The 12,985-nt window shown below is 36.1% G+C and overlaps 1 pseudogene; it reads left to right on the forward strand.

Moving 5' to 3' along the window:
- Positions 1-5,061: 5,061 nt before the first annotated feature.
- Positions 5,062-5,161, forward strand: LOC138807746 (U6 spliceosomal RNA; annotated as a pseudogene).
- Positions 5,162-12,985: the final 7,824 nt, after the last annotated feature.

Below are 12,985 nucleotides of genomic sequence, written 5' to 3' on the forward strand. Positions count from 1 at the left end.
TAGCTGATCCTAAGATCCTAGGCCCAGGGGACTTTCTAGAAAAAAAACTGGAAAGCAGAAAAAGTGGCAACTTTCAGGGGTCTAGGATTTTATTATTTTTTTCTTTGCACAGTGACCATCCTGGGTTTGAATGACATGGCTGCAAAGTAGATATGACCTTCCATTGCTGATGGCTTGTGGGCTATCAGTGAAGCCATAGGACAACCTGTGGACATAGGCCCTGGGTTCAAATCCCAGTCCTGACACCAATGGCAGGAGATCACAAGAGACTCATTCCTATGCATGGGAATATCCATTGAAAGAGTAGTTCATGCATCCGTCTAGTCTAAATTTGGATGCAATAGTCCAAGAATGCTGATTGATCTTAATGTATAGTTTATTAAGCATTAAAAGAATAATATTCCTTCAATGGTGGTATAATAAATACCTAAGAGTTGGTAGGAATGTAGTAGGTGTCATTCAATCATAAATAGACGGCTCTGGCACTCTTTAACAATATATATTTCTTTGTATATCACCATCTGCCTATCCATGTATTGCTGTTTTGGCCAAAACTGGGGGTCAATCTCAGCGCGTGGGAATCACTTGACAGCTTCATTGGCTAGAGGCTCCCATGCTCAAACTCACCCATTCATGAATTGGGCCTGCTAGGCCCTGAGATCCGATCCTAGCACTGCCAGGCATGATGGAGATCACATACATCTAAAATCTAGATTCTATGTGATAGGATGTAAACAATGTAATAAATGCTACAAGTGTCATCAGAGTCAATAAAATAAGTGGTAAATAAATTAATAAAACAAGAAATAAAATGAATAAATGCACCAAACACAATATGGACTGAACATCTGAATGGAAGTATAAATCTTATTGTTAAGATGTATATAAGGAGTAACTTTTCCAGGACTGAGGCTTGAATTCAGTCCCCCTAGGAGGAGGGAATGGCGGGAGATCCTGAGATACTTGTTTCTGGACCTAGGAAGAGTCATGGCATGCGATCGATCTCATCCTTGAATGAGTAGTTTGTGCATGATGCGAGTAGGAAATGATATGCAAGACTCATGGGGTATAGATTATTTGTAAAGAAGAGTTAATGAAGCATGACAATAATCATCACAGACATGAAATGAATGCATCAGAAAATATCGAAATATAGGTACACACAGATTGGATTCCATCACAAGTCACCATCAATCCTACTCTATACAAATATATACTTATTTGCATTCTACCTTCTACTTATGAATGGATGACTATTGTGCTCCCCACTCTCCCCCCAGGGGGCTCAAATTCAGGTACTGGGAATGCCTAGCTCCTTTGTCGCTCACAGGCTGTTGTGTTCATATGGACTCATTCACCAATTGGGCCTGCTAGGCCCCTAGTTCAGATCCCAGCCCTGCCAAAAGATTCATCTTGATGTAAGACGCCAATGGTTGCATATGTTTTCCTTTCCTCTGCAAGTCTTGGGTCTCAGCTAGGATGGAGAATGCATGGCCCACCCTGTGGTCATGGGAATAAGTTGTTATCCATGTCAGCCCAGTTATACCTGTCATCATATACATGAGAAAATACACAAAAATCCATGAATAGTATACAAAATAAACACAATAAGTACACTCAATGCACGATGCAGTCTCCACACGGATGTGAACATACATCCCATGTTTAAATGATGCATTGAGCACTATTTTGGCCTCCCTGTGGCTCGATCTCAGGTCCTAGGAAGAGTCCATCTCCTTAGTGGCTCAACGTCTGGTGTGATCACGTGGACCGATTGGGCAGTTGGGCTTCCTAGGCCCTGAGTTCAAAGCCCAGCAATGCCAAAAATTCACCCTGATGTGAGAAGCCAGTCATTGCACCTGTTTTCCTGTGCTGTGCAAATTCTGAGTCTCAGCCAGCATGGAAAATATATAGGCAACTGATGTCAGCTTACATTTACATAATTCATTCATCTGCAATAACAATGTGCAAGACTGGAAATGTGAAGCACTTAGACATGATTTTATTCTCGTTCATTTGGAAGATTAATCTTTAGTCAAAAGGAACTTTTTAAAAATGGCCTAGAATTTATTCCTACCAGTTTTTATAAATGGCTTTGTGCAATGGTATGTGATTATTTTATTTTACATTATCCTATGTAAATATTCTACTAACTATAAGTTTTGGAAAAAGAAGAAAACTAAAATTTACTACTTAGAAGAATATGATAGAAATAGAAGACAGATTTTATGTTTGTTAAATCTCTCATCAGTACCCATATTCAAGACTTAAAGTCATATTTCTTACTATGTTAGACAGATACGGAAAATATATGATAAGGCAACACATGATAAGGCAACTATTAGTGACTTTAAAATGTACCTTCTTATGTGATGAAATTTACTTTATTAGCTAATATTTGGGTTTGAATTATGGGAGGCTGATCCATTAAACACATTTCTAGAAGGCCCCTACTGAACAACACAAATTGTGGGGGGTAGTATTTCTGCACTTCAATGAATGGTTGAACTTGTTTGGTATTAGTGCTGGGTACGTAAATCAACTCTAATGTAACTTGCTCCCTACACTTGAAAACCTTGTAATGTCACTATCATCTACTTGTCAAGTGTTATTTTGGTGAATATGATTTTTAAAAGTTTATTTGAAAAGGAATATACTTTCAGAAGATTAAATGTAGGTTACATTGGTTTGAGAATGACATTTTTATACTACAGAACCAAGTTTTACTGAAGTACCAGTGTTTTGAAGCACTAAGGGTATTCTCAATTAATGTTTTTCTAAATTATATTTGACCTCTAAATCAAGTTTTCCTAGTCTTGGTAGACCAATTATGATCTATCATTCCAGAAACTATTTTTTTGGCTGCACTGAAATCTTTCATTCATCATTAGGAGAAAGGTATTAAAAATAACGTTGTTCATTTGTGATTTTGTTCACTCATATGGGCTGGTCATCTGTAAATTGAAAGTTTGAATTACAGTACTTTCTCTCAGATTTTGTGATCTCATCTTTCATTTTAAGTTGCCTTGTATTTTACAATTGATTACTGCTAATTCTTGTATGCAATTGGGGCCCTGAAATATTATAGGAAATGAGAAATTGAGATGAGTCTTTAATTATTTTCTGTTGGCATGTTGCATGGGCCTATGTGAGAAGTCATGCCCTTGTTATCTGATGATGCAGATAACTGGGACCTGTTATCCTAGGACCCGTGGGTCCTGCAGAAGAATAATAGCTTTTAGACATCATATCAGCAAAATTTGGGTATAATCAGTAAGAATGCTTTAGAAATATGGAGAAAAACACTTTGGGACCAGCAAGTTAAAATAATAAACAGAGCATCATAATAAAATCCCTTATAGATTAGCAGAAAACAATACTGTTAATATACCATGTGTATTCAGAAGACCACGAACACTTAGAAGGTATCACAAGCTTATACTGAAGATATTGCAGTGATACTTTTTATAGTCTAATATATATTCTAAACCTAATTATTTATATTCCAATCTATTTATGGGAATAAATGTCAATATATTTGTCAAATTATCAATTCTAGTAAGATTCACTGTATAAAATTTAAAATCAGCACATATAAATATAAAATATATAAGTACATATAATATAAAAAATGTTTTTTATTGTTGTGTTGTGTTTAGGGAATCAAAGGCAACTCTGTTTTAAAGTATTATTCCATTATCTCTACCTCAGTTTTTGGTAGAGTTAGACTTAAAGCTCTACCATTTGTAGATATGCAGCCTAGAGGCAAGAGGAAACACTGTGATTAAAACATTACAAATTTAAGGCCTAATATCGAGGAGAAACATATGGACTTCTCCAGGAGCTATTGCAATATTTGGTGATAGAATGTCAGTAGTGTAAGTTCCTGCTTGGTTGGATGATAGACAGGTCAGGACAGTAGGTAATCATGCATATGAACAATTTTTTTCACTTTCTTGGCTTTAGCTACTTTTGAAATGATACGTATAATAAACAATTATGTTTTGATAAAATACCTTCTATTCTGAACAATTCTGTCTGAACTGTTCATCTCTCTATGATCCCTTGTAACTAAGATTATGTTTGTTCCAGTAAGACAATCCATGCTGTCAGCGTAAGATATTCTGGTTGGTCTGTTCCTACATGGAAGAAAGGTAAAGGTTCAGTGTCAACGTCTAGTGCGTTGGGGTCCCTAGGTAAGGGTCACAAGATCACCAGGACACAGGGGATGCAGAGTGCAAACAGCAATTGCCACTGCATGCTGTGCTTTATTGTTAGTGGGTATTTAAAGACTAGCAAGCATCATCTTTGCCAAGATTTGGTCAGAAAACATTCACACAAAAAATTTCCACAGATACATTTTTACTTAACCTATGAGAGAAAGTCTAGGTATATTATTATCTAAACTATTTTAGATCAAGCTCAAACCACTTCTCCAGTCTCAGGAAAATGCTTGACCAGCTGTTCATCTATGCTTAAGCAAGCAGAAGAGCCACTTCCTCAGCTCCCAGGAGTCTGTGACATGTTTTGAGATAGGGAGAGGGAACATTTTCCCTCTATAGCCTGGCGTTCCAAGAGCTTTCCTAATCCCAAACACAGTCCTCAGATAATCCTGAGGCTGGAGCCTGCATCATTCTGCCCCCTCAACATAGACCCCGAGTCTTCACAGTTCAGGTAGACATTTGTTCCAGCAAGACCTCATTTGGGAAATTTTAAGCTGCAGAAAGTTAGAAGTAGCTCTTAAGCAAGGCTTACTTTGAATCCATTAGCTCCACAAAGCTAACTCAGTTGATAAATAAGTACTTGAAAAGCCACCAACTTTGGACTTAGCTGTAAAGGCTTCAAAGTATGATCAAATTTAAAATGAAAATGACAAAAAAAATGTAAATGTGAGCAATCGACCAAACTATATGTTTTTTTTCCACTGTACACAGAAATTTAGAGAAATAAGATCAATAGCATTTTAGGAACAATAAGGGTTCCTTGTTACAAATAGGCAACGATGGATATATGCCTTTATAAAGATTGTATCATTATATACTTAAATTTAGAGGATACTACATGCTTCAGCAGCAGGTCTACCCAAATTACAACAAGACAGAGAATAACATGGCACTTGCACAAGGATGATATGAAAATTTGTGAAGTATTCCATATTTTTCATTCTTCTGATGCAAGAAATGAAAAACAGTTATTAAAAAGTTGATTACAAAAATACAAGTGTAACAATACATGTAATTCATACAATTAAAGGTTAGTTTGATATCAGTGTATTAAATTTTCACCTTAGAAAGGCCTTTACATAGCATAACCTTTACAAAACTTGAAATTAGATAATATTGCCATTTTATCCCAAAGAAATGAAATAATATAAGAAACTACAAAAAAAGGAGTCTTAAAATTCTTCTATATGGAATGCAATCTGAAAGGTCACATTTATCCATGAATCTATACATTATATAACAATGTAGAATTCAAAGTATTATATCTAGTAGAGAATGAAATAGATTATGGACATTACACAAACATAGATATACTTTTTTCAGAAAAGCACTCGGAACATCTTTAGGTTCTATACTATTCATTTCAACAGATAAGTTAAAATTATTTCTGATTTAAAGAATCACAAACTCTGCAGAAATCATTACAGATGTATACAAACAACTCTTGAATACATTTTGATATCACAGTCATGCAATTCACTTGGAAGAATACCATGGAATACATAAATTTTTATTGTAAGATATTGCTGTTGCTTTGTATTGTGAAAAAAATTTGTAGGGACACAAAAGATGGACTGGCACTTTTGAAATTTAAGAAACTTAACCAAACCATTACGATTTAGGAGAACAATTTGTACAGCCTTCGACAACTTCAAAGAGTTAGTGATACATACTTACCCTTTTGGCAATATCAAATGCAGTTTCTTCAAAGTTGTTCTTCAGACCTGGTTTGATATAATGGTTCAACAGAAGGAGATACAGAGTATCTTTGCTATTTCTATTCCCAGCAGCAAGATGCAAGGAGGTCAAGAGGCCTTTAGTTTGGGGATTGGTATCTGCATCATGATGAAGTAATAAAGAAGCCATTCTGGTATTATTCCACATATAAGTACTGTGCAGGGGTGTCCAGCCATTCAGAGTTATTGCATGAATATCTGCCTTGAGCTACCAACTCATGGACAATGTCTAAGTGTCCACTCTAGGCTTCCCGTTGAAGAGGGGTATACTCATCCTCATCCCTAGTATTCAACTGGGTGGCCATTTTGGAAAGCAGTGTTCACACCACAGTAAGCCGATACATTTCGGCATCCCAAAGAAGAAATTTACTTGGATCCTACTCCATTTTTTTCTTGCAATTGAAACCATTCCTCATTTTTTCATCTTGTACCTTGTCTTCGTCAGAATTGCCTAACCAGAGATATTGAGTACCAGTGGGAATGAGGTGTCCATGTATTTCCCCAATAGTTCACATTGGTTGAACTGGTCAGAAAAAACTGGTGAATGTTCTGCATATGTTTTTTCACCATGATTTATTTTCTCTTTTTCCATTTTTACTATTCTAAATTATTCTAACTGGAGAGTAGTGAATTATAGGGAGCAGAGGAAAGATTTTCCTCAGTATTCAAAGGTACAGACTTAAAGTCAGCACCAGTGGTGTCTTCATGTGCAGCTTATTCTAGGAATGAGAAAATAGGAAACAATGTCTTCTATGTAAATGATTTGGGAAATACCATGTTATAGTGTAAGAGAACTCACTATTCAACCTATGGGATTTAAGAGCTTTCTAATAGCTTTCTAATGTTGTTATCCAACATTAGAAAAAATGTATAATGCAGTAATAAAATAGAAGTCCTTTGTATGACTACCTAAATTCTTGTTTTTTTTTTTAAAGACACTTGTTTTCATCTAAAAATAGGCCTATCTATTGTGTTCAGGTGATTTTGATGATTGAAGATGCTTAATGAGAAGTCAAAATGTATTAGTAGTCCTTTGCTATCAATTAAATTTCACTTTTTCTTCTTGGAGAATATAATGATCAAAGCAATAGTTCAGAATCAGCAAGCAATAATTCAGAATCATGCTTCAAGTACAAGTGAATCACCAGTAAGTAATCCTCGATTCCATTTTCCACAAAGTTTTGTTACAGATACAATCTGCCTGCCTTCTCTAGCTGCTTTCCTAGTCTGGATCTATTCCTTCATTTTACAGGAAAAGTGTGATTCAACTGATTTCAGTCAGATCTGTTAGTAGAATTATCAAGTATTGAGATTCTTTTTTTTTTTAAATTAGTTGTGGGGCCTGAACTCTATGCCTGGGCATGTCCTTGAGCTCTTCAAATCAAGGCAAGTGCTCTACCACTTGAGCCACAGCACCACTTCTGGATTTTTCTGTTCATGTGGTGCTGTTTTGGGAAATGGCAGAGCAGAAAGTGAAATGATGCAACCAAAAATATAAAAGCAAAATAAATTAGGATAATTATGGAGCAATCATATTGTCTATGAGAACCATAAAACAGAGAGAGGAAAAGAGATACAGATGTGCAATGACCTAGCTAGCCAAAAAATACAAGCTTCTACTCAATTTACAGAGCAAACAAGTTTTTTTTAATTTAAAAAAAAGATGGAAATAGAATTTATGTATTTACTTGAAATTAGTAAATACATTGTTAGTCGCCTACCTAAAGAGACATAGCTTTGACCATATTACAGATTAGAATCTTAATCCTTGGGCTGGGAAGGTGGCTCAGTGGTAGAGTGCTTGCCTTGCAGCTTACTACAGTGCAGACACTACTTTCCAAAAAGGCCACTCATATGAATACTATGTATGAGGATAAGTATAATCCTCTTCATCGGGAAGCCTAGAGTGGACACTTAGACAATGTCCATGAGTTGGTATCGCAAGGCAGATATTTATCCAATAACTGTGAATGGCTGGACACACCTGCACAGTGCTTATATGTGGAACATATTGCAAGAGCACACACACACACACACACACACACACACACACACACACACACACACACAAACCATCAGATTTCTTCTTAAGTATTTTTTGTGTATGGTCTTAAGAAGAAATTTACATTACTAACTTGAATTTCTGACAGAACAATATAATCACTGTACATCTTGCTTCTATACTCTCAATATTAAATTGCTATCTAAGTATGTGCAATAGATAAGTATAGGAAAAAGTAGGAGCCACACTGTTGGCTCATGTCTTTATTCCTAGCTAATCAGAAAGACAAAATCTGATGATTGTGGTCTGAAACCAGACAAAGAAATATAGTCCATTAGAGTCTGGTTTGAAAGTAACCAGCAAAAGCTAGAAATGGAGCTGTCTTATAAGCAAGTAAGATGCTAGCCTTGAGAAAACTAAAACAAAATAAATAACAAATTCTGAGACAGAACCAGGCCCTGAGTTCAAGCTCTAGTATTAGCACCAAACTAATGAATGAATGAATGAATGAACTAAAAATAAATTAAATGGTCACATGTGGACAGACAGGGAAAATGTAACCACCGTGGTGAGTGGATTATGTATTATTTTGTAATAAGGCAAATTATCATTTTTCCTAATCACTAATATCTTTTGGACATACTTTGTTTTTTTTTTATTGTGAAAATACTGTACAGAGGAGTTACAATTACATGGGCAAGATAATGAGTACATTTCTTATCAAGCATTGTATCCTCCTCCATTGTTTCCCCTTCCTATCCCTTTCCATCCTCCCCACCCAATCCTCCCCGCCTTCCCTTCTCCCCTCTCCTCCCCCCCCATGCACGAAAGTTGTAAAGTTCGTTTTCAACAAAACGACTCGTACATTTCACTGTTGCCATGGGTCTACCTGTATGGACATAATTTGTATCAGAAAACATGAGTGTCTTCCAGTAGTTCGAATGCTATTAGAACTTAAGTCTCCTTAGAATTAACATATACATCTATGACAGTTAGGGAGGACAAATAGGCCTGTATTATATTCAGATTTTCTGAGTTTTCTTCTGGTGCATTTTGTTTTGCTTTCTTATAGGATACCTAGTGAAATATCATAATAATTTGGTCCTCAGATCACTTAGGTTCTTTTCTTTTCTTTATTTTTTTATTTTTCTATGAACATACTGTACAGAACACTTAAATTACATGGGCAAGATAATGAGTACATTTCTTATCAAGCATTGCATATTCCTCCTTTCTTTGCCCTTCACATCCCTTCCCAGCCTCCCCCGCCCCCCCCAATCCTCCGCCCCCGTCTTCCCTTCCCCCCACCCCCGGCACCAAAGTAATAAAGTTTGTTTTCGACATGACAACATGTACTTCTCATTGTTGCAACGAGTCCACCTGTATGCTTAAACGACTTGTTTTTCCACCTCTCCTCTACAAATTGTACCAACATCAAATATAGTGAAAGCAGGGGTTATACTGTGGGGTAGGGAGATACAAAGCAACAAAGAAATAATCTTATAAATGCGTTATAAACAAATGCATGAAAGAAAAAAAACATTAAAATTCATATCTAAGAGTTCATTTTCCTAACATCACATTATCTGACATTTTCTGCTTGCTCATACATATACTAGATATTGCAAATAAGGGAAACCATGGGACCTATGTTACTTTGGGCTTGGTTTTCTTCACATAATATAAATTTTTCCAAACCTTTCCATTTACTAACAAATGGGGAAATGTCATTCTTTCTGATGGAGGCATAGAATTCCATTGTTTATATATACAACTTTTCTTGATCCATTCATCTACTGAGGGGCATCTGGGTTGGTTCCATATCTTAGCTATGGTAAATAATGCGGCAATAAAGTTGTGCTGGTAGCTTTAGTGTGGTCTTGTTTGTAAACATTAGGGTAAATGCCCAAAACTGGGATTGCTGGGTCATAGGGGAGCTCCATATGAAGTCTTTTGAAGTACCTCCATACTGCTTTCCAAAGTGGTTGAACAAGTTTACACTCACACCAACAATTCAGTAAGGTTCCCTTCTGTCCACATCCCCTCCAGCATCTGTTGTTGTTAGAGTTCTTGATTTTTGCCATTCTAACTGGGGTGAGGTGGTATCTCAATGTTATTTTGATTTGCATTTCTTTTATGGCTAGGGAGATTGAGCATTTCTTCATGCGTCTATTGGACATCCTTCTTTCTTCTTCAGAGAAGCTTCTCTTTAAGTCTTTAGCCCACTTATTTATTGGGCAGTTGTTTCTTTGAGGATTTGTTGTTGGCGGATTTAATTCTTTAAGTTCCAAGTATATTTTAGATATGAGACCCTTGTCCATTGTATGGCTATTGAAGATCTTCTCCCAATCTGTGGGCTATCTATTGTTCTTGCTAGCTATGTCCTTTGCCATGCAGAAGCTCTGAAACTTCATGCAATCCCATTTGTCCAACATTTCTGTGATTTGTTGTGTTTCCGGGTCTCTATAAAGAAAATTTCGTCCTGAGCAAGGAGACCTAAGGTTTCTCCTATTCCATCCTGTAATGTTTTCAGAGTGTCTGGTTTGACTCCGAGGTCTTTGATCCATTTGGAATTGATTCTTGTGCCACGTGATATATAAGGATCTAGCTTTAGTTTTCTACAAGTAGTTAACCAATTTTGCCAGCACAATTTACTGAAGAGGTTGTTTTTATTCCATTCTATTTTTTTAGTTCCCTTATCAAATATTAGATGGCTATAAGTCTGTAGGTTCATTTCTGGGTTTTCAATTCTATTCCATTGGTACTGAGGTCTGTTCTTATGCCAGTACCAAGTTGTTTTGATTACTATGGCTTAATAGTAGAGTTTGAAATTTGGTATTGATATTCCTCCAGTAGTGTTCTTTCCCTTGAGGATCGTTTTTGCTATTCTGGGTCTTTTATTGTTCCATATGAATTTTTAGAATGCCTCTTCTATTTCCTTGAAGAACGAGGTTGGAATATTGATAGGTATCGTGTTGAATTTGTAGATAGCCTTGGGAAGTATTGCCATTTTCACAATGTTAATCTTTCACATCCAGGTGCATGAAATGTTTTGCCATTTTCTAACTTCTGTTTTGATTTCCTTTTTCAAGATTTTAAAGATGTCATTGTAAATGTCCTTCACTCCTTTGGTTCAGTTAATTCCTAGGTATTTTATTTTTTGTGGGGATATTACAAATGGACTTACTTTCATAATTTCAGCCACACTTTTCTCATTGTTGGCATACAGAAAAGCCATTGATTTGGGGGCTTAATTTTATACCAGGCTACTTTGTCAAAGTTTTGAATCAGCTTGAGTAATTTGGGAGTGGAGTCGATGGGATTCTTTAAATACAACATCATGTCATCTGCAAAGAAGGAGAGTTTTATTTCTTCTATCCCAATTTGGATCTCCTTTATGTTTGGATCTTGTCTTATTGCTGTAGCTAGGCATTCTAATACTAGATTGAAGAGATGTGGAGAGAGTGGACATCCTTGTCTTGTTCCTGAGTTAAGAGTAAATGACTTTAGTTTTTCACCATTAAGTATAATGGTGGCTGTAAGTTTGTCATATACAGCCTTTATTGTATTGAGGAATGTTCAATGGATTATTAATTTTTCCAAAACCTTCATCATAAGGGGGTGTTGAATCTTGTCAAATGCTTTTTCTGCATCTATTGAGATAATCATGTGGTTCTTATCCTTGCTCCTGTTGATGTGATGAATTATATTAATTGATTTGCGTTTATTGAACCAGCTTTGCATTCCTGAAATGAATCCTGTATGATATTTGTTTATGATTTTTGGATGAATTGTTGAAGTCCATTGGCCAAAATTTTGTTGAGACGTTTTGCATCAATGTTCATCAAAGAAATGGTTCTATAGTTTTCTTTCTTTGATGAGTCCCTGCCTGGTTTTGGGATGAGGATTATGATGGCTGCATAGAATGTGTTCGGCAGTGAACTTTTTCTTTCAATTTCATTGAAGAGTTGGAGGCGTATTGGTGTGAGCTCTGCTTTGAAGGCCTTGTAGAATTCCGCTGCAAAACGATCTGGTCCTGGACGTTTCTTACCTGGGAGGTCTCTTATTGGTGTTTCTATTTCAATGCTTGGTATGGATCTGTTAAGATGTTTAACTCATCTAGGTTTAGTTTTGGCATGTCAATATTTGCTAGGAAAAGGTCCATTTATGTCAAGTTCTCAAATTTATTAGCATAAAATTTTGAGAAATATTCCCTTATAATGTTCTGAATCTTGGTTGTTTCCGTAGTGATGTTTCCATTCTCATTTTAGAGTTTATTTATTTGGGTGTGTTCTCTTCTTTTTCTGATAAGATTTGCTAAGGGTATGTCAATTTTGTTAATTTTTTCGAAGAACCAACTCTTTGTTTTGTTGATTCGTTCTATAGTTTTTTTTGGATTCTAATTTATTGAATTCTGATTTAATTTTAATTATTTCTTTCCATCTACTGGATTGGGGTTTATCTTGCTGCTCTTTTCAAGGAGGTTTAGATATGTCATTAAATTTTGGTTTCAGATCTCTCCAGTTTGTTGATGTAGGAGTTCAGAGCTTTAAACTTGCCTCTGAATACTGCCTTTGCTGTTTCCCAAAGGAGCTGGTAATTTGTGTTCTCAGTTTTGTTGAATAGCGTGAACATTTGAATTTCCTTTCTAATATCTTCCATGACCCACTCGTGATTCAGCAGTGTGTTTTTCAGCCTCCATGTGTTACCGTCCTTTCTTTGGTGGCTTTTGGTGTTGAGTTCTAGTTTTATTCCCTTGTCGTCCAAGAGAATGCAAGGTATAACTTCACTGTTTCTGAATTTAGACAAGTTTGCTTTATGGCCTAAAATGTGGTCTATTTTAGAAAATGTTCCTTGTGCTGCTCAGAAAAACGTGTATTCTGATGCTGCTGGGCGAAATATTCGGTAGATGTCTGTTAAATCTTGTTGATCTCTGCAGCTGTTTAGATCTGTGTTTTCTCTGATTAGATTTTGCCGAGTTGATCTATCTACTGGGGAGAGTGGTGTTTTAAAATCCCCAACTA

Source organism: Dipodomys merriami, unplaced genomic scaffold (genome assembly GCF_024711535.1).
Source record: "Dipodomys merriami isolate MVZ:Mamm:240054 unplaced genomic scaffold, mDipMer1.0.p SCAF_43, whole genome shotgun sequence".
Classification (NCBI taxonomy): domain Eukaryota; kingdom Metazoa; phylum Chordata; class Mammalia; order Rodentia; family Heteromyidae; genus Dipodomys; species Dipodomys merriami.